We start from the raw sequence: 19,121 nt of genomic DNA, 5'->3' as shown, positions 1-19,121 counted from the left end.
CTCATGGAGATGCTTTTCTTGGAGCCCAAACTGCTTGTCCTTGCTTGCCCATTATTCAAAATATTGCTTTTTATTTTTTTTTCGATCTACGGAGAACATCCTCACTTCATTCTTGAACGTCTAGAGCTGTGACAATGAAAGAGCTCTGGGTTTTTGTCACTATATTTTGTTTTTAGCTTAAGTTGTAACATGATTAAGCTACAGAACCGTGCCAGGTTTAGGATCTGTTTATTTGTTTTGCAAGGCTTTAGCTAAAGCCTCGTAAAATCTCGTTCCTTGGATGCGCTGGGTTGTGGTCAGAGGCCACCGTGGGATCGGTATGTCTGAAAACGTCAAATGCTTTAGACCTTGCTTCACATGAACTGTGTGGCTGCAGAAAACCTGCCGTTCCTGGGGACCAGCCCAACGGCTTCTTCTTTAACCCTTCTGAGGCATCTTGTCTGGTGTTCCTCCCCTTTCCTATCTAAAATCTGGCCCTTCTTGAGATCAGAGGGTCAACCGAGAGGTTTCACACAGCATTTGCCTGCTGCTCCTCGTTTCTCAAAGCTATGTGGAGAGAGCCTGGTCCTTCGGGTGCACGAGAGGAAGCCCCGTGGAAACAAGTGGTGGAGAAGAGGTACAAAATTGGGTTCTGCGAAATGTTGAGAAGCAATATTGCACCCACAGAGACCTGCCTGGCTCAGGTGAAAATGAGCCTACAAAGAACTGTCCCGGTGGAGCAGGAGGGCAGGCAGTGGAGATCACAGAGCTGTAGGGGTTGGAAGGGACCTCCAGAGACCATCGGGTCCAACCCCCCTGCCAAAGCAGTTCCCTAGAGCAGGCTGTCCAGGCAGGCGTCCAGACGGGCCTTGAATATCTCCAGAGAAGGAGACCCCACAGCCTCCCTGGGCAGCCTGTCCCAGCGCTCCGTCACCCTCACCATGAAGGAGGCGTTTCTCATGTTGGTGTGGAACTTCCTGGGCTCCATTTTGTGGCTGTTGCCCCTTGTCCTGTCCCCACAGAGCACTGAAAAGAGGTTGGCCAAATCCCTCTGTCTCCCACACCTCAGGTATTTATACACATTGGTGAGATCCCCTCTCAGTCTTCTCTTCTCCAGGCTGAACAGCCCCAGGTCTCTCAGCCTTTCCTCACAGGGGAGCTGCTCCAGGCCCCGTATCAGCTTTGTGGCCCTCTGCTGGACTCTTTCCAGGAGACCCCTGTCTTTTTTGTACCGGGGAGCCCAGAACTGGACACAGTACTCCAGGTGAGGCCTGACCAGGGCAGAGCAGAGGGGGAGGATCACCTCCCTTGACCTGCTGGCCACGCTCCTTTTAATGCACGCCCGGATCCCGTTGGCCTTCTTGGGCACCAGGGCACGCTGCTGGCCTGAACTTTTTTGGCAAAAGTGGGCTTTTCATCCTTAAATCTGACTAGATAGGCCTGAAGGGCGCTCTGAATTCCCTGCTAAACTCCAGACAAAAATCTAACGCTGTTGGAACTTGCAGAGCAGTTCGGGTGTGCGCTTCCTTGCTCGCAGGGCCCCTGCGAAGAGTTTGATCCGCCCCCCTTCGTTTTGCTGAGCCTCTTAGGAATAAGTGACGTTCCTCAAGCTGTGAACACGAGAACAGTTTAGCTTGGGAAAAAAAAAAAAAAATAATCCCCTGCAAACAGACAAGGCAGTGCCCAAGCCATGTTTAAACAGCAGCTAATGTGGCATGGGGTGAACTGGATTAAATCTGTCAGGGGGTTAAATCTGTCAGGTTTTTAATTCCCAGGTTCAGTAGAGCTCTTGTTTTTTTTTTTTGTGCTTTCAGTGAATTATACATACATATGTCTGCTCGTGGGGTGATTTCCTTCGGCTCCCATAACTAGGGTACGTCCAGAGGTGCGACAAAAGTGCTGTTAATTAGCGCTACAAACCTTTTCTATCTTTTTATGCAGCGACAGAATTAAACCCCCGACCACCTGAGCTGCAGCGCTGCAAAACGGGGCTGCTCCCGAGTTTGAATCTTGTCTTTGCAGGCACCTTCCTCTCGCCCAGCAAGGTGAGCTCCGTGCAAGGCCCCTGGGAGGAGGCTTCCGCCTGGCTGTAGCGTGAGCGGTGCCTTATTTTGATTTGTGCAATTGCTACTGGAAGCGTCAACCTCCTCTGCCCGCGAAATTCGGCTGAAATGGCCACTGACTTCCGAAGTTACCGAGAGCAGAGAGGCTGCAGTGCCTGGGTTGCTTTCCAAATGAAGCCGCTAACAAACAGCACAGAAAATCCAACCTCCTACAATTAACTCTTGCTCTGCTTCAGTTTTCTCCCCAGGTGTTTGTCCTTCTCCCTGCTGCCTTTGGGTCTCCTTTCCCAATTTTGTTCTGAGCCTGGGTTTGCTTCCTCTTTGTTTTCTTGGTGTTTGGCCTCTCCTCTCCCCCAGTTAAGAAGTAAACGAGGAGCATTTCGTGTTCACACATGTAGCTTTATTTCTCGTGTGCGCCCTTCTCTGCTGGTGGCACCTCTGACCCGAGCAGTTCTTCGGGTCTTCTCCATCAGGAGAGGGCTTCTGTGGCTGGTTATTTAAGAGGGAGGCTTGGTCAGCACTTGGTTTTCTTCTTGTCTCCCTGTGATGCCCTGCTGGTTGGGATTTTTCAGTGATCTGTTCCTTCTAACCTTCAGTTTTGGCCCCATTTTGCAAGGCTTTTTGTAAGCAAAGGACTCTGCTAGGATGAAGTAGCACATGCAGCAGGGCGAGTGAGATCCAGCAGCTCTTGCATCCCCCCGTGACCACGGAGGAAGAGGAGAAGATGCCATTGCTTCCGTTTCCTCTAGCTTTTTATATTGAAAGGGGGAAAAATGTTGGCGGTCTTCACGTGAAAGCTGACACAATCTGGGGTCACCCTGTTTCTTCGCTGTGGCTGCGGCAGTTTTTATTCTTCTTGCCTGTGCCGGCACGAAACTCGGAGTCGCGCTGATGCTGTGCTTGGTCCGGGGATGTTTCTCTGGAAAACAAGCACTTGGGGAGAGATCACATCTGTGGAGAGCTGTTGCTGACTCACAGCATCGATATCTGCTGGCCTGTGCTCGTTGTAAGCAACTGGGTTTTGGAAGCTCGTAAAAACCGCAGAAAGGGACGCGAAGCTGAGCCTGGCCTGCAACTGACGGCTTCTTACTGATTTTTTTCCCTGTGGTTTCTGTCGAAAACCAGGAGTAAGAGGAGTAGGAGAGTTGCAGTTTATGGTGAAGTTGTGCCTGATGTGTTTTTAATTTATTATTGTCATCCTCGCTGACTCGGCTTCCTCCTGTTTCCATCGCCTTCCCCCCTATTTGGCCTTATTTTCGTAGAATTCCCCTTTCTCTGAATTTTTCCAGTTCTCCGCCAGCTGCGGAGCGGCAGAGAAGACAGCAGAAGGTCCTGCTCGTCCCTCGCCCCTCTTTTGATGACAGGAGGTGCCCCGTTTGTCCCCAGACCCCGAGCAGCGTGTCCTGCCGCCTCGTCCTTTGCTGCATCCGCTCCTGTGGGCACGATGCGCTGAACTGAAATAAATTGCAGTCCTCGCGGAGTCAAATATTGGTCGGTGGCGCGAGCCGGCTTGGCTGAAATTTCGCGGTGGAGCAAACCCAGCTCGTTTCGCACGTGCGTGTAGGCAGCTTCGTTGTGGATGGGCGGTAGGGGAATGAAGATGTTGCCTTGAACCCTTCTCAGGGGGAAAGGAAGAGGAGCCCAAGCTTTTCGGTGGCAGTAAGGAGAGTGGGGGGTGGTTAGAAGAGGCGTTATTTGGGGATATGATAAAAACTCTTGCTAACGAATGAGGTCGTAAGACAAACTTGAGGAGAAGCTGTTAACTGCGCGCTATTACGGATGTCTTGAAACGATCTCTCATGCTCTGGTCCCTTGCCGTGCCCCTGGGATGTTCTTAATCTGTTGAAAGTGAGATCCAGAAAAAGAAAAAAGAGGCTGGCCGAGGTTTCTGCGGAGATCAGCAGACAGGACGCAGGGATCTGCTGGCGTCATTTCTTCCGTGGAAGCTTCACTCTGTGCACTCTGGAAAGACACCGAGGACCTTCCTGTCCTGCATGGGCAGCTCCAGGTGTTCTGGGAGATGCTGCTGTGGAGATGCAAAGGGGTCCGAGGGATCTCAAGCTGTTCAAAAGGGCCTCGAAACAGTAAGGACGCAGCTTTAGGAGCGGTCCTGCTTGAGTGACTGCAGGGATCTTGTCGCTGCTGCTGTGAATCCCGTGGGAGCTGGTGTCAACGATGAGCTCCTGCCCGTCTTTATTAAGACACTTTTTTTCTTTTCTCCCCCCTGTTTTCGAGCTGTCCTGGCCTTTCGGCGCCGTTTATGTTGTGGGTGATAAGATTTTCATTGTAGCCTTCAGCCTCACGGAAGCTTTGTGCCCACAGCTCACCAGTTCTTCACTAGCCCAGCGAGCAAATGCTTTATATGCTGAAATATTTATCATATTGCCATAAAGGTCACAGAGAGCAGTGAAGGCTCGGTACAATACAGCCCTGAATCTTCGCAGAGATGCTCTGTCACCGCTCTCTTTGGAGAGCTGCGTCTTCCTAAAGTACCTGGGGTAACTCAGCCTTGGCACGTGGCTTTTGAGGCATGTGCTTGGAGCCTCTGTGGGTCGGTCCGTAACTTACGCTGAAATTTAATGCGTTTAATTCTGTATTTAACTCTGGGTGTGCTCTGAGGCAGGCACGAAGGGCAGAGCAGAAAGGAAGACTTAACCTTGGACTTCTCTTGACCGATGTAAGTAATTTGCAGAGCTGTAGGACCAAATCTCTGCGATCTTATTTCCATTAAGGCTGCAGCAATCTAGGCTCGTTGTTAATGCTGGAGGGCGTCGGTGCCCCTGCCCGAATGGCTCGCTGCGTAGCGCGAGTGGGAAAGAGAGCGATGGAGAGGCCGTGGCGTGGGCTGTGACCCGCCTTCCCCTGACCCACGACGTGAAGCTGAGCTCGGCACGGGGAACGCCGGGCTGCGAGGAGCCTCTCAAACCATCCCCGCCGGTGTGTGGATGTCTGCGGGTGGTTGTGGTGCCTGGCTGGGTGTTAGCCAGCTGCTGCCCGCGTCTCTCTCACCATGCTGTGGCTCAGCTTAGATGGCCGAGGAGCGTTTCGGAGTCCGGCCTTGTAAGTACAGCTCGTTAACTGAAGCCACGCTTCTTGTCCAGGCTGCCTCTTTATTTTTAGTCCTGCTGCCTGTCCGAGCGGTATTCAAGTCCCTCTGGCTTCTCATCTACAAGCATCTGCCTCTGATCCCCCTTGTTAGATGGGGACGGTGCCGTTTGTGTCCCAGGCAGCGGCCGCTGGCACCTGCAGGCTCCTCCGGCTGCCGTGGGCTCTTCCCTCGTCTCACTCCTGGCGATTCCTGCGTGTGTTTGGCATCCTTAATTCGAGTACGTCCGTTTTCAGAGCCTATCCTGAATTCCCGCCTGCTCTTTCGGACAGGGCAGGCAGCCGCTTGCCTGCGTCGCGTGGACAGCCATCCTGCACCCAAGCAGGTGTTTGCTTTTTTTTCAGGAGTGTTTCAGGCCAAGTTGAGGGATTTCACCGGGTCCAGGCACCTTGAAGCTCACGGTAAAAAAAAAGACAAAGGATGAGAGGCGCTGTTGCTGTACGCCTTAATTGTACAGGTAGGGTTTAAAAGGTTATCCCTACCTGAAGGCTCATGTGTAGGGGGATAAAGGCTGGTGGCTGTCGTGGGGAGGCTGCGCCGGCGGTGCAGATGTTCGGGCAGGGCGCTGAGGCGTTCGTTTTCTCTTCTTGCCCACTTCTGGGTACATAAGCTCCACGGGCTGGCAGGTAGGCAGGCAGTTAGGAAACGTTTTCATAAACCCTTGAAGGTGTCGTGAGCTGGAGAAAAGAGGCCGCGTGTGGTCTGTCGCTCCTGGCTGTGGGGCGCACCAGGTTGGGAATTGATCGGATTGAGACCAATAAATATAAAAAGCCGAGCTGTGACCTTGGTTTGCTGTGTGCTACGCCGTGCCTTCACGGGGACACGGGAGAGCAGAGATGGTGGTAGAGCAAGGAACTCCTGCGGCACATCCTGACATCATCATCATCTTGGTTTGAAGAGCTAAGAGCTAATGAACTTGTGGTATTAATCTTTATTTATTCATTTTTTTTAACCTGTTAGGGTGAGGCCAGCATTCGAGCAGGAGACGTTCAGGCTGGGAGTCCTTCGGACAGCTGTAGCTGCCTGTAACGAAGCCGTTTCTTTTCTTCCTTTATTTCCCCGAGCTCTGCTTTATAGCCGGTGGAGAACAACAGCCGTTTGTGCGGCACAATTCATCTCGTCCTAAGCAGACATCTTGAACCAATCAAGTTTTATGTGCCCTGGAAGTGCCTGCTGCTTTTCTCAGCTACAGGGAGAGCCGGATCCGCTGGTCGAGGTGCGGTGGTGATCGTCCAGGGCCAACCCCAACAGCTCTGGGAACGAGAAGTGGCTCGCACAAGGCCAGACCTCGGTGCTGGGCAGCTCGGGAGGCTGCACAAGCGAGCTCCTCGTAGGTGTAGCTTCCTCCTCCTCGGAAGAAGGAAGGGGTGATGTGACCTCTGGATTTGAGACGCCCGTTTGGTAGCAGGTCAGGGGTGGCGGCACATTTCTGGCCATTTGGGGGAGAGGTGTGGCGTGGTGGTGCAAATATCCACGCAGAAAGCTGAAGGGCTTTTTCCCAATCCCCTAACCCTGGAAAGATCAGCCGGTTCTTGCGGGTAGGACGGGGAGAAGTCTTGGTAACAACCTTGGAGGGGGATTTATCCCGCTATCCCGGAGAGGAATGGGGTAACATAAAGGCTTTCCCCAGTGATTTTTGTATCCCTGGTCAGATGTGCGTTGCTGGAGGAAATGGCGCTGAAAACGGCCGCAGAGCTTTTGGTTTTAACTCTCTAACTTGAGCCTGGGTCACACAAAGCAAACCCTCCAAGCCCGTGAAGGGGGTTTTGTGGGGGAATAAAGCTCATTGTCAGCTGCGGTGTTCAGACCCTTGGGAAATCGTGACCATTGTCTGGGCTATTATTGCTTAATAAAAGCTTCGCATTTCCTCATTCAGGGTCTTGAAAATCCGCTTCTGTGCTCTTAAAAATAACCCAGCGTGAGCCTGCGATCGGGAGCATTCAGGAGAAATTCTTCAGCCCTTTAAAACAAAGTGAAGGGAGGGGAGGAAAGCCCTCCTCGAAGTGCTTTGACTTGCTGGCAAAGAGCGATTGTGGCTGCCCGGAGGAGGTGCGGTGGGGCTCGGCTCCCCTCCGACAAGGGTTTGTTCCCCCACAGCAGGTTTGGGGTGCAGCCGCGGCCCTTCGGGGAGCACCCCCAGGCAGGTGGGTGCATGGATGTTTGCCGCTGGCGTCTGCGTTTTGCTTTCTGGGGTCGTTTTGGGAAGGGTGACTTGTGCAGACCGAATTTCAGGCAGGGCAGCGCTCAGGGTGCTGCTCCTGCAGGCTCCCTGCTGGTTTTGGGGCGCTGCAGGATCTTTTGGGTGGCTGGTGGGGACGGAAATGGAGCCAGCAAACGTCACACTGAGGGACTTTGGGAACCAGGAGGAGCAGGATGGGTGCTGCAGGCTCGGGACGGTGAGCTGGGGGCTCTGCGGGGTGCTGGAGCCTCCGCTCTTCCTGACTCCTGCTGTGTGAGGTTATGGCCCTGCACGGAAACCCTTGGACTATTTTGACAATCCATTTTTTTAGTCCCGTTTCTTTCCTCCTGGGCGTTCTTCAGTTTTATTTTCCTTCTGCTTGTATGGGAATAATTACGCCGCTTGTTTCTTGCGCTCTTAACTATAAGGAAGAAATGTCTCCGGGTTTATTTTCTTTTCCTTCCACATCAAGCGGTGCAGTTCGCGCTGTGAAAACATTCTGGGCAGCAGCCGCTGCCCACGTAGGGCACAGAAATGTGTGTTCAGTGGTTGAGCAGCGTGCTTGCTCGGGGCGTGCCGCCTTGTTTTGTTCAGCGCGAGTGTCCGCGCGCGGCCTTAGCCGTGGTTTATCGTCGCTGCTGAGCTGGGGAGGTATCACTTAGGGTAGTAATTTGTGCTTTGTGCAAGCCAGAGGACGCGAGCTAACGTTTGCGGGAGGCTTGGAAATAAGCTTGCTTTCGGAGCTGCAGGTTGCTGGCGGGACGGAGGCCGCAGCGTGAGCGGGGAGCTCTCAGGATGATGCTGAGCCGCAGCAGGGCCGCAGAAGAGCCTTGCTAAGGCAGAGGCTGAGAGCTGGGGTGTTACTGGCCCAGTTTCACGGCCGAGATAAGAAATTCCTCCACGGGGAAAGGAATACCGTGGAATAAGGCACGGTCCTGCAGCAGGTAAATCTTGCCTCACCTTTGTGTGGGTTGGTAGGAGCTGAAATTTTCCAGGTCCCCGTATGCACCGTGGAAACGATTTCTGTGCCTGCGTCGGGAGAATTTGCTGTGTTTTAGTTTATATCCGTGTGATTAACGAGGTCCGTACGTTAAGAATACAACTGCTTTTCTCCCTGTTTTATTATTTTTTTGCCACTAGGATCTAAACATACCTAATAAAAACGCAGACCGAGGCCTCTTCAATGAGGCAATAAGTCATTCCTGCTTCCCTTCTGAAGACAAAACCACCTCACCCACTGGCTTGCTCTTTGTGCGGGCTTCTGCTTTGCATTTCCGCGCGTCCGTCGTGGCATGAAGGCCGCCACAAAAGGCGGCGGGAAGAGGATCAACGGGCCGTTGCGGCGTGCTTAACCCCGAACTCTTGCAGAGGGAAACCCTCAGCTTTCGTGGGGCCGGCTGTGGGGTTGCGATGACGGAAAGCGTTTGGGGAGAGAAAGTGAGTGCTGAGTAAGTTTAGCGCGGTGTTGAGCTTATATTTAAGAACAGGAGCCGCTAGGAAGCGCTTTAGAAGTGGAAACATTTCCAGTTTTGTTCCCCCCCCCTTTGCCAGATGGCAGAATTAGGTGATTTTGGGGAGCTTCCACCAACTGGAGGGCAATCTGTGTCGCCAGCATCTTGCCCCTCGGCTGACGCTGCGCGCAGCCACGTGCGCGCGGTGAACGGGGCGTGCAAAACGCTGCGGGAGGACGGGTATGTGGGGTCTGGTTTCGAACCTTCAGTTACGGGGGGAAATAGCTCTGCTACAGGAACAGCTCTGGTTTTCAGGCACGTTGCTGCAGCAGCGCGCTGTGGTTGTGGTTTCGCAGCCCGAGTCGGACTGCGAAATCAGATTACGCTTGCACGTGGCGGCCGCGTGCGAAATCCCGGGCGGCTGAGAGCCACGGTCACTGTGGGGCTGCACGATGGGGGTTTGGGGGCTGCAGGGGCCTCTCCCTGAGATCCTGTGCCTCAGCGTGGGTCTGTGTCCCAGTGCTGCTGCTCGCCGCTTCTGCCGGGACATCACGGCAGGGTTGGACTGCGAATTGCAGCGTTAGGGTGTCCGAACCTGGGACGAGAAGCTGTGTGCTCGGTTTGGAAAGGCTTTTTCGCATCTCACAGGTTGACCTCGCATGTGGCTGGAGTGATGACAAGCTCTGAGATGGGGCCCCAGCCAGCTTTTGCCAGAGAATCAGAGTTGTAGGGGTTGGAAGGGACCTCCAGAGACCATCGGGTCCAACCCCCCTGCCAAAGCAGGTTCCCTAGAGCAGGCTGCCCAGGCAGGTGTCCAGACAGGCCTTGAATATCTCCAGAGAGGGAGACCCCACAGCCTCCCTGGGCAGCCTGTCCCATTGCTTTGTCACCCTCACCGGGAAGAAGTTCTTTCGCGTGTCAGTGCGGAACTGCCTGGGCTCCATTTTGTGGCCATTGCCCCTTGTCCTGTCCCCACAGAGCACTGAAAAGAGGCTGGCCAAATCCCTCTGTCTCCCACACCTCAGGTGTTTATAGACATTGCTAAGATCCCCTCTCAGTCTTCTCTTCTCCAGGCTGAACAGCCCCAGGTCTCGCAGCCTTTTCTCATAAGGAGAATGCTCCAGGCCCGTCGCGTGGCCGTGCTCGGACGCTCGCTGCACCAGGGCTTGGAAGAAGAGGAGGAGAAGCAGGGAGCCTTAGCGGCTTGTGTTCAAGGACTGAAAGCCAGCGTTTTATTTCAATCTATAAAACAACAGCTCTGTGAGTCAAAACAGCTGTTGGAATAGGAGTCAACTGAGACTTCAGAAATTCCAGCCCTCGAAGAGCTTCTGGGGAAGGTAACCAGGGGCGTGCTGTTGTAATGCCCTCTTCTGATGGGCAGTCAGACCCTCGTAATCAGGTTTAGCCGGGCCACACATAATAAGTGGTACTTTATTTACAGACTTGCGCGTTCACTCGTGGGCAGCGAGGCCCAAGGAGGAATTACTGAACCGCGGACACCCAAAGCAGCGAGCAATTCAGGCAGAACTCACAAAACCAAGCCCTCTGCAGCAGCGGTCCCTCGGTTAGTAACGTTAATTAGCGAGGTTCAGCTCGGTGAATATTCCCGTAGCACGCTTTTCCAAAACATACAACGCCCTAAGCTCTTCACCCGTGTAACGAGCGTGTGTACAGCGATGTTAATTAGCTGCATCCCTCTGAGGATGCCCCCTCAGGGGGTGGTGGTCCTGGTGGGCACCTGCTGGTGGTAGGCAGGGGCAGCCCCTCCGAGACCCACTCCGGCACAGGTCTGCGAGCTCGGCTGTCACGGTTTTGCCCTTTGTTTTATTATCCTCTGTGCGTTCTGCTTAACAAGCGGCGCCGTTCCTAATAGGAGTTATTTCCAGGTTTGCCATTAGCGCCCCGTTTTAATCAGCGCCGACGAAGCGCCTCGTGTGATGTGTTCTCCAGGTGGGCGTCGTGATTCAAGGGTCCTTCAGAAAAGCTTTTAGGCCACGAGGGCGGCTCTCCTTGTGCCGACAGCAGTTTGAAATCCCTGCCTCCTATCAGCCATCCCGCAGTACCACCTCCTTCCTCCGGCTTGCACAAATAACTCCGTGCCGAGGAGAAGCTTCCCCCCCCGAAAATGTGGAAGTGCCGCTTGTTCTGCAGAGCCAGCAGGGCTCTGACATTGCTCCGGTTCGATATCCGTGCTGATGGGATGTTCCTGGGGTGGGGGAAACGTCTGGGGGAGGCAGCAGCTCTCTACAGCTTGGTAAAAAATAAAATTAAATTAAAAAATTCCCCTTGTATTAACACGGATGGGACGGAAGAGGGTAGTGCTCTTTGTTTTATTTGTTTTATAATATATTTACAGATATTATTATGTGAATAACATGGCTGCAAATGAGAACAGAGTTATCCTTTAATTTTTATATACGTTCACCTTTCATTTTTGTATATGTTCAGGGTGAAAAAGCAGCCCGGGATCAGCAGGTCTCCTGCCTGAGAGGAGGGCCGTTCCCCCAGATACGTGTGCTCCATCTCCAGTTGTAAATTTTTGGTATGGCCCAGAAAACTCCGGGTTTTGCCATTTGATGATAATTTGCATTTAGATTGGCTGCCCAAAGGGGAGTTGCCGGCGAGTCTGGCTTGAGCCTCGTGCAGATCCGCCTGCGAGTAATGGCATTTACATAAAAACCGTTAGCTCCGTTATTGATAAACGTGAAAGGCATCCGTTTCGTTTAATTTTCTGATGAGGAGCCTTTAATCTGAGCGCACAGTAAGGCTGCGGCAGTGCCATTCCTGCCCCCCGTCCCTCCCTGCTGACCCCTTGTTGTTCCTCGGGCCGGTTTCGTTGGGGTTTTTGGGCTGGGGGACGTGGAGTCCTCGGTTCCGATTTCCTGAAGTAGCCAGCTGTCACGCTGCACGGTGGGGAATTATTTAATGCCCCTCTTAAGAGGTGTCTCTATTAATCGAAGGGGGATTTAATGTGTCCCTGAAGCGTAATCGGTCTGCGTGCGGCGTATATTGACGTGTCTAGTGATGCGTTTTGCTTCTCTTCGCATCGTAACTGTTCCGTAGGTAATTTTTTGCTTCATCAGAATGGGCTTCAGCACAAACTGAGTGGCTTCTTATTAAGGGGATAAGGTTAAAATTCTAAATTTGAAATCTATTGAAGGAATTTCCTTGGTGCATGCAGGGTGCAGCCACCTGAGCCTTCAGGACCGTGCCTTAGGAAGGGAATTCCTGTCTCGGCGGCCACCGAGGAGGCCTTTGTAACAGCATGAGCTCATGTAATGGTGCCTTGGTGACCAGTGTGCCTCAGGAGGAGTGATTCGCCATCCCTGTAGTAACTGCTTTTGTGGAGCTGTTGGTGTTATTCTTACATAAATATCTTGCTTTGCTCTTGGTTTGGATCAGGTCTGACCTTCTGAGAGCCTCTGGAGGCCACCAGTGCCGCAGCTGACTTCAGGCATCGCAGCGTTTTTTGGTTTAGGGCATTTCTGGTTTGTGTAGGGCATTTCTTGTTTAGGACGTGTTCCAAGCTTTACCAGCGTTCTCACTTCTCGACCTCGGTGTTGGGGGGTGTCTGTTCTGCTTTCTTTCCTTAGCTGGCTTCTTGAACGTGTCACTTTGTCTATACTTACAGCTTTTCTTCTCCTCTAATAGGATCCAGACAAATGAGCGGGGAGTTGGGCACGGAGGAGAGGCAGATTCCGCTTGATCACCCTGTACAGTAAGTACCCTGACGTCTCAAGGATGAGATTTGCCGTGCTGCCTAATGTTGGCTTAAAACTTGGCTTCACGGGGGAGCAGCACTAAATCTGCGTACTTTGACAACACCGTCCTACAAATACCAGCTCCCTTGGCTTACCTCCTGTTTCGTTTCGAGGGAAGTGGAAGCTGACAGCTCCAGCTCCTTCCATCCGAAGGGGGTAAATCTGCCTGCATCCCACTTCCAGCGGTGTGCACGTTTCAGCAGAGCGCAGAAACAGTGCGGTTCTGCCTCGTACCTGCTTGAGGCATTGGGAAGGTGCACCGAAGGTGTTGCCACGTAATTTAGCAATGTGTCGTTTGGCTCCCTGTGCAGCAGAGCAGAGGAGGCTCGAGGGGCAGGAGAGCAAGGGGTCACCCGCCTTGTTAGAGGTGTTGAACTCAGTGGGGAGGGAGGCTGAGGGACCTGCCACAGCGAATATAGGAGTTCCTTGTAGAGGCGTGCGGTAAAATTGGTTAAATGAGGCTTGGTTTTACTTGTGGGATGGAAGGGGTAAAGAAAAAAAAAGTAGTGGAAAGTGTCGCCTTAGTACGCGGTAAGGACGGCAGGCTTTTTCTGAAAGCGAAGGAGAAAATCCGTATTTCACGGGGAATTTTTACACATTAAAATATCTCGCATGCATGCTAATGGGCTGTAATAACGAGCCTGTGCTTTATGAGGTGTCTACAAATATTGTGCAACTTGCTACTGCGAGGGACTCGAGCTAATAAATACTGGTTAATTGGAACACGTTGGCCCTTCTGGTGCGTAGCCAGACTGAAATAGTTAACTGCCTACTCCCGGCCTCTGGAAGCTGAGAGGACGCTCCGCTTTTGGGTACAAAATGCTGGCACGGGCACAGCAGGTGAGTGTGGGGGCTGCTCTGACTGACCGAGGCGGCTGCACAATTAAGTTCACTGTAACAATCCTGGCAGGCGACTCCCCTGAGGGTAACGCGGGATGATGAATTTTGAAGCTGAAGGTGCTCGTTAACAAAAGACAAGGACGAAATCACGCTCTTGGAAACCGGAGCATGTCAGCAGGTTGGTGTAAATAAGTCCTGGGTGCAGGGCAGTCAATTCTGGTACCTCCTGTGCAGGAAGAGGAAAAAAATGAGGCTTTCTAATTTGTGGCTTCTTAACATCTCCTACGCCTGACCAGTGTAGCGTGGCATGCGAGATGTCCTTGGCTCAGGTGTTCTCCTCGTGCTTGTTGCGGCATTGATTCAGCTCGTTTTACTTCTGGATCCAGGACCATCTTTCTGCCCTACTGCTGGGATGTGCCAAACGCGCTGGGGGCTCCCTTCTCAGCTGGCGCGGGAGCTGCTGCACCAAACGTGGGGCTGAATACTGAAACTGAAAGTAGCAGAGAGGTCGCGCGAAGAGCGGACGCTGCCGCTATCGATCAGGGGTGCCGTCGTGCCGTGGCCTGAATTGACAGATCTAATCCCAGGGTGCGTTCAGAGTCAGATCTGCTGACTGCAGTAGCTAAAAGAAGTCAATACCATTGAATTCTCCTTCTCCTCGCCTAGCTTAAGGAGAACACAAAGTTGCAGCCTGACAGCCCCGCAATGTGCGGCACGCCCCAGAGCTGCGTGGGCTTCCCTGAGGGCATCGTTTGGCCTGCAGAGCATCTGTTACGGCTGGTGTCTTGTGTGGCAGGCTCAGCACTGACCTTCAGAACCCGCTACACGTTTGTGGGCCTGATGGCTGGAAGAACGAATGTTGGAGACGAGGATTTGAGGCTTGGAGGCCCTTTGTATGGCCGAAGGTTGTGATTAAAGCAAGAAGGCTGCGCGTGTGAATTTAGGTCAGTAGGAGACAGCTGAGCGAAGGGATCTTGGCAGAGGGATGGAACAGAAGAGATGCTAGAAACAAGGTCTGTCTGTGGTTGCTGTAGAACAAAATGGAAAAATAACTGGTTTCAAGAGTCTTTAAGTCATTGTATACAAGCCTCTGTAGCACTAAGTATCTAGATAACTGGGCTGGGGGTGGAATATAAAAATACTTTCAACCCCGGCTAAGTACTGGGGGAGGCTGCATTGCCGATCTTCCCAGAAGAAGCCACAGGCTTCTGCCTGCTTTCTTAGAAACTCAAACCACAGCAAACGAACACCTGAGCCACAGGTCTGTCCTCTCTCCAGCAGTGGCTGGTGGAAATGGCCTTTCTCTCTCATTAACTGATTTAGCTGCTGTTTGAACCCACACGGGCTTTTGGCCTCTGTCCTGCTGCTGGACGTGTCAACATTCAATTATAACTGTGATCAACCATCTCCTTCTGGTAACTGAGCTGCTGCCAACTGGTTTAATGTACTAAGCTCCTGTACAGGGAATCGTTTGTGTGTTTGCCTCTTCCATGCTGTTCTGGGTTCCGTAGGTCCCTGCTATGCCCCTTGCCAGAGATCTCTTCCAGACAAAAGGATCCAAATCTACTCTGACTGGCCTCCTTACAGGTGGTGTGCCGTGTCTCTGACCATCTTCACTTCTCTTCCGCCCCCTCTCCTCGTGGCGCTGGCTTCTGGTCCTGGTGCACGTCTGGTTTTCCTCTCTCGAACGTTCTCGAAGTCGTCCTCGTTAGAAGCTTGAAAGAGCCATTAGATTTCTGAGGGCCCATCCTTTTTGTTTCAGTTCTGTGTTTATCCTAGAAAAGAAGCCAGGAATTGTGTGTGTTCCACATAATAATGAGCCATAGATTTTTTTTTTCCTTCTTCTAAAAAGCAGGAGTTTGTGTCTAATCTAAAGACTCTATCAGAAAAGCTATGAATAAACCTGATGCATTCCAGCGCACTGAGTCACTAGGACAATATAGTATTTAACAAAGAGTCCTGACAGACGTTGTGTGGCTTTGTGCTCAAGCTGTCAGCCAGGATATGAGCTGTATCTTCGTATCCTGCAGCAGTTTCGGGAAACGAAATGGCTGCTCGTGTGCGCTGCGTCTTGCAAATGGGGACAAGAAACGCTCTGGATGTTAAAGCTTCTCCTCCCGCTCCGTCGGTTAAGAGGTAAAAGGATGCCAAAAGAGTGAGTAGATACCAGAAGAGTGAGTAGCTCTTACTTAGATAAACATCAAGCAGTGTCAACAAGCAGGTACTGATTTTGCAAGGGAAGGGCATGCTCCTCCATCCCCTGTGCTTTGCGTAAGTCTTATTTTGTTAATCCTACTCTTTAGTAGGACTAGCAAAATAAATAGTGGGACTAACAAACTGCTGGTTTCTACTTTTGGCTTCCAAAAAGTAGAACTGAAATGGGGCACGATTAAAACTGTAACACCCGGGGTTGTAGTCGCCCGGTCTGCAGATTGCCACGGCACGCCTGGGGCTGAGCCAGCTCTGTGGTTTTGTCTATCTGCCCTGACTCATGTCCCTGGCTTTTGTGCCGCCCGAAGGTGAATCACAGCTCCCACAAGCGTGGTTAAAGCCTTGCTCTGTGGTCAGCCTGAGAAACCTGGTCCTCAGTTCAGCCAGGGAACGTTTGGGTGGTTTTCTTCCTGAGCACGGAGCCGGGGCTCTGCAGACTATCGGAGCGGTGTTTCCCTGCCTTCTCCCAGCCTCACGGCTGTTCCTGCCTTTGGGCGTTTCTTCTTTCCCCTCCGTTGCCTTCCCCAATGCTCCTCTTCGTATCTGCTTTTAAAACCAAAGAGCCCAAGCAGTTGTTCAGGCTTGTCTGTGCTCTGCTGGTGGCTTTTTTTAAGAGAAGCCGTAGGGATCGGCTTCCCTCTGCCTCACCAGCCCCTTGTTTCAAGGGGTTTGCACCCATGCTGATTACCATTAGTAACCGTACTCAGGCTGTCCCAGGGGTGAACTGTTGGCCTGAGGTTTTTTTTCATTCTTTCCTTGCCCTCTTTATATATATACGGCTCTTTCTCGGTCTTCTTTTTACATGTGCTCACACGAAGCTGCACCCGGCCAGCCTGCCCCGCAGGCAACCTGCAGTAACAATTTCAGGTACAGTTTATCAAGATAGGAAATCGAGAGTGATTTTAATATGGTTGGGATCAGAACAGCCGCGTTGGCTGCTTCTCTTGTTGATTTCGATGCTCATTTTGCTGGGCAGGGTGTAAATGCGCCAGACGTCGGCCCCTCTCCGAAAGAGGGATCAGCTCCTCCTGGGCAGCACTGGAACAGTTTATTTTTTCTCTTCTAGTGCGTTGTCTGAATAATATCCTGCTCTGCCCAGGAAAAGCCCCTTGTCACGGAGAGGCTCCATGGGGGGGAAGCTGCATCTGTTGACTTGGAGCGAGGGAAGGTTTGGGGACCTCGCTGGGATCCCCGCTGGGATGCAGCGACGCTCGGAAGGCGCCGTGCTCTCCGTGGGGAGCTCCGAGAAGCCAACCAGCACCCAGGGGGCTTTTTCTTTTAATGCGGCCATTGAGATCTGGACTTGAGGCTGCGTGGGACAATGCTGTAATGGCAGAGCTGTAACAGGCGGCCTTTGTGACCCGAGTACAAAGCCGGCAGTATTTGCGGAGTGCTCCCGCTTGCTGAGCCTGTAGTATCAGTCCGGGTTCTGTTCCCCTCCCTTCCCCTCCAGGAACTGGTTCACACTTAGGTAGAATAAGTCACTGTTTGTGTGTTTGCTTCTTTTCTGCTTCCAGTTCTTGTTGAATCCCATGGTTGGTCAGAGGAAGAGAGCTCAAGTGAGGCTGACATCAGCACGTCGCGTACGAGATCCTCCATAACGTGTTGGTGCAGGTCTGCGGCTCTCCATCCATCTTGTCCACTTGGTGTTAGCGTTTGTTTTTTTTCAGCACTGAATCTCGAAGTTCAGCTGTCCCCTGTTGGGCTGTGGCTCCACAGTTCCCCTGCTGCTCTTCTCCGGGTTGTTTCCCGGGTTCATTCCCGAACCGTTCCTGGGAAGGTCTGCTTAATGTTATTTGCAGGATGAGTTAGAAAAGCTGGGTTAAGTGAACCTGTGCGATGACACGGGGTCTTCCCTGCAAACTAAAGGCTACCTTGGCTCTAGCCTGCGCCCTGGCCAGGTAAATAAGCCCGAGTTACATCTAGATTTGCCGAAAGGATGTCGTGTATGGATAGTAGATTAGCTTGAAAGCTGACCGCCTGTGCTCGTTAAAGGATTGCGCTGGAAGAACGGGCTTAGCAGCGTGGGGATCGGCCAGCTTTCTGTTTAATACCTTCTGGCCTCCCCCTGCTTCTCCCGAGTGCAATTTCATTCATTTATCCAAATCGGGGTGGTGGGAGCCCGTCGTGGTGGAAGCCATTTCTCTGTGTCGACCTTGGCACCCGGGAACAGAACGGTGTCGCCGGCTCTTAGCGCGAATACTCCAGGGGCCAGCGCCTGAGGACAGCTTATAACTTGCTCGTGATAGGAAAACGTTCCAGCGATTATTTACCATAATAAAGCTATTTCAGAGCGGTTAAAGAAGTGTTAAAGGGACTCTCCGGGAGGTTTGCATTACTATAGTAACGATTAGGGAGCAGGGAACAAGTTAAGTAATGTTTGCCGGTAGCGCTAATTTGCTTCTGCGAGTAAAATCTACAGACAGCTGGAGGTAAACACTCTCTAGATAGCCTCGGACTCGCTAAAAGATTGAGCGGTGAAATTTCGGTTTGGATAAAAGTACCTCATCTCGTGTTGTCAGACGAAGCTTTTCCTCCGCTGAAGGTTTGGAGGAAGGCCCCTGGGGACGGCCGTGGGAAGCACGAGTGAAATCCTCCTCGCGTTTGTATGAGCCAGGAAGTTTCCGGTGCGATCGGATCACGGGAGGCCCTGATAGGAAAAGGGTTTACTTTGTGGGATTGCTCTGTCATCACTCAGCAGGATCATTGACTTCTGATTGGGAAGAAAATCTAGCCCGACGTTCGTGTTTGAGGCTCTAAAGCCCTCTTCAAAAGGCAGAGCTCTCACTTCAGCAGCGACTGCTCTGACAAGAAGGATGCTCGCGACTCCATCGTGCCGGTATTGATGGAACAGCTGCTGGTCGAACATCTTGCTTCTCCCTCCTGCGTGCTCCTCCTTCCTCCTGCTGCAAATCAGAGGAAGAAGAGTGGGAATCAACGTTACCTCCCAAAAATAATAGCGAGGTTTTTGCGTTTTTCCCTTCTGGAAATGTTTTTGGCCCGTGCTTCCTGTACTCGGTAGGGCTCAGACCCGCTGCTGGTGATGCCGATGGCTGGACAACGCTCGTTTCTTGCAGCCCCTTCTGCTGGTGCCACCTCCAAAGCGGCACACGAGCTAAAATCCGAGGCCAGCCTTTCTGTGGGATGTACCAGCCCTGGGGGTCACGGGCATCTCGCTGCGGGGATGCTGCTTGAAGTTTTGGAAGAGGAAATGTTGGTGCAGAGAGGTGAGCGGGGGGTCTGGCTTACCTCGCCGTGACAAGTACTGGGCAGAAGAGGTTTCCCTTCTGCTTCTACGAGCAGGCTTCAGCCTGGACCTCTTTTAGACAGGGGAACGTACCTGGAAACTTGAATCTTTAAGGATAATCTCCGAAGAGCCAGGATATTCTCTTGCCTGGTGGTGTTTCCACTTCTGAAAGCAAGAGCAGGGTGTGGGAGGCTGGCGCGAAGTCGTCTGGATCTGGAATGAGTCTGGGGGCGTTGCACGGTGCCTCGACCCTCCCTACAAGCGTCTGGGGTAGCTGCAGCTCT

General features: G+C 52.4%; 1 protein-coding gene across 9 annotated transcripts in view; it reads left to right on the top strand.

The window, feature by feature from the left end:
• The window catches only part of EXTL3 (exostosin like glycosyltransferase 3), a 131,807-nt gene that overhangs the window by 28,124 nt on the left and 84,562 nt on the right, over window positions 1-19,121 (top strand). For 5 of the 9 annotated variants that reach the window (XM_080587822.1, XM_080587820.1, XM_080587818.1 and 2 more), the window contains one exon: window positions 12,430-12,496. The gene's annotated coding sequence lies outside the window, so the exon portion shown is untranslated. Of the gene's footprint in view, window positions 1-5,956; window positions 7,293-9,851; window positions 10,116-10,219; window positions 10,343-11,226; window positions 11,321-12,429; window positions 12,497-13,474; window positions 15,516-19,121 lie in introns of those variants that run through there. The other 4 variants (XM_080587815.1, XM_080587816.1, XM_080587817.1 and 1 more) reach the window with 4 other exon arrangements.

This window comes from Anser brachyrhynchus (genome assembly GCF_964034855.1).
Source record: "Anser brachyrhynchus genome assembly, chromosome: 3".
NCBI lineage: Eukaryota > Metazoa > Chordata > Aves > Anseriformes > Anatidae > Anser > Anser brachyrhynchus.
Note: the sequence above shows the minus strand (reverse complement) of the source record. Positions and strands in the feature narration are given on the sequence as shown.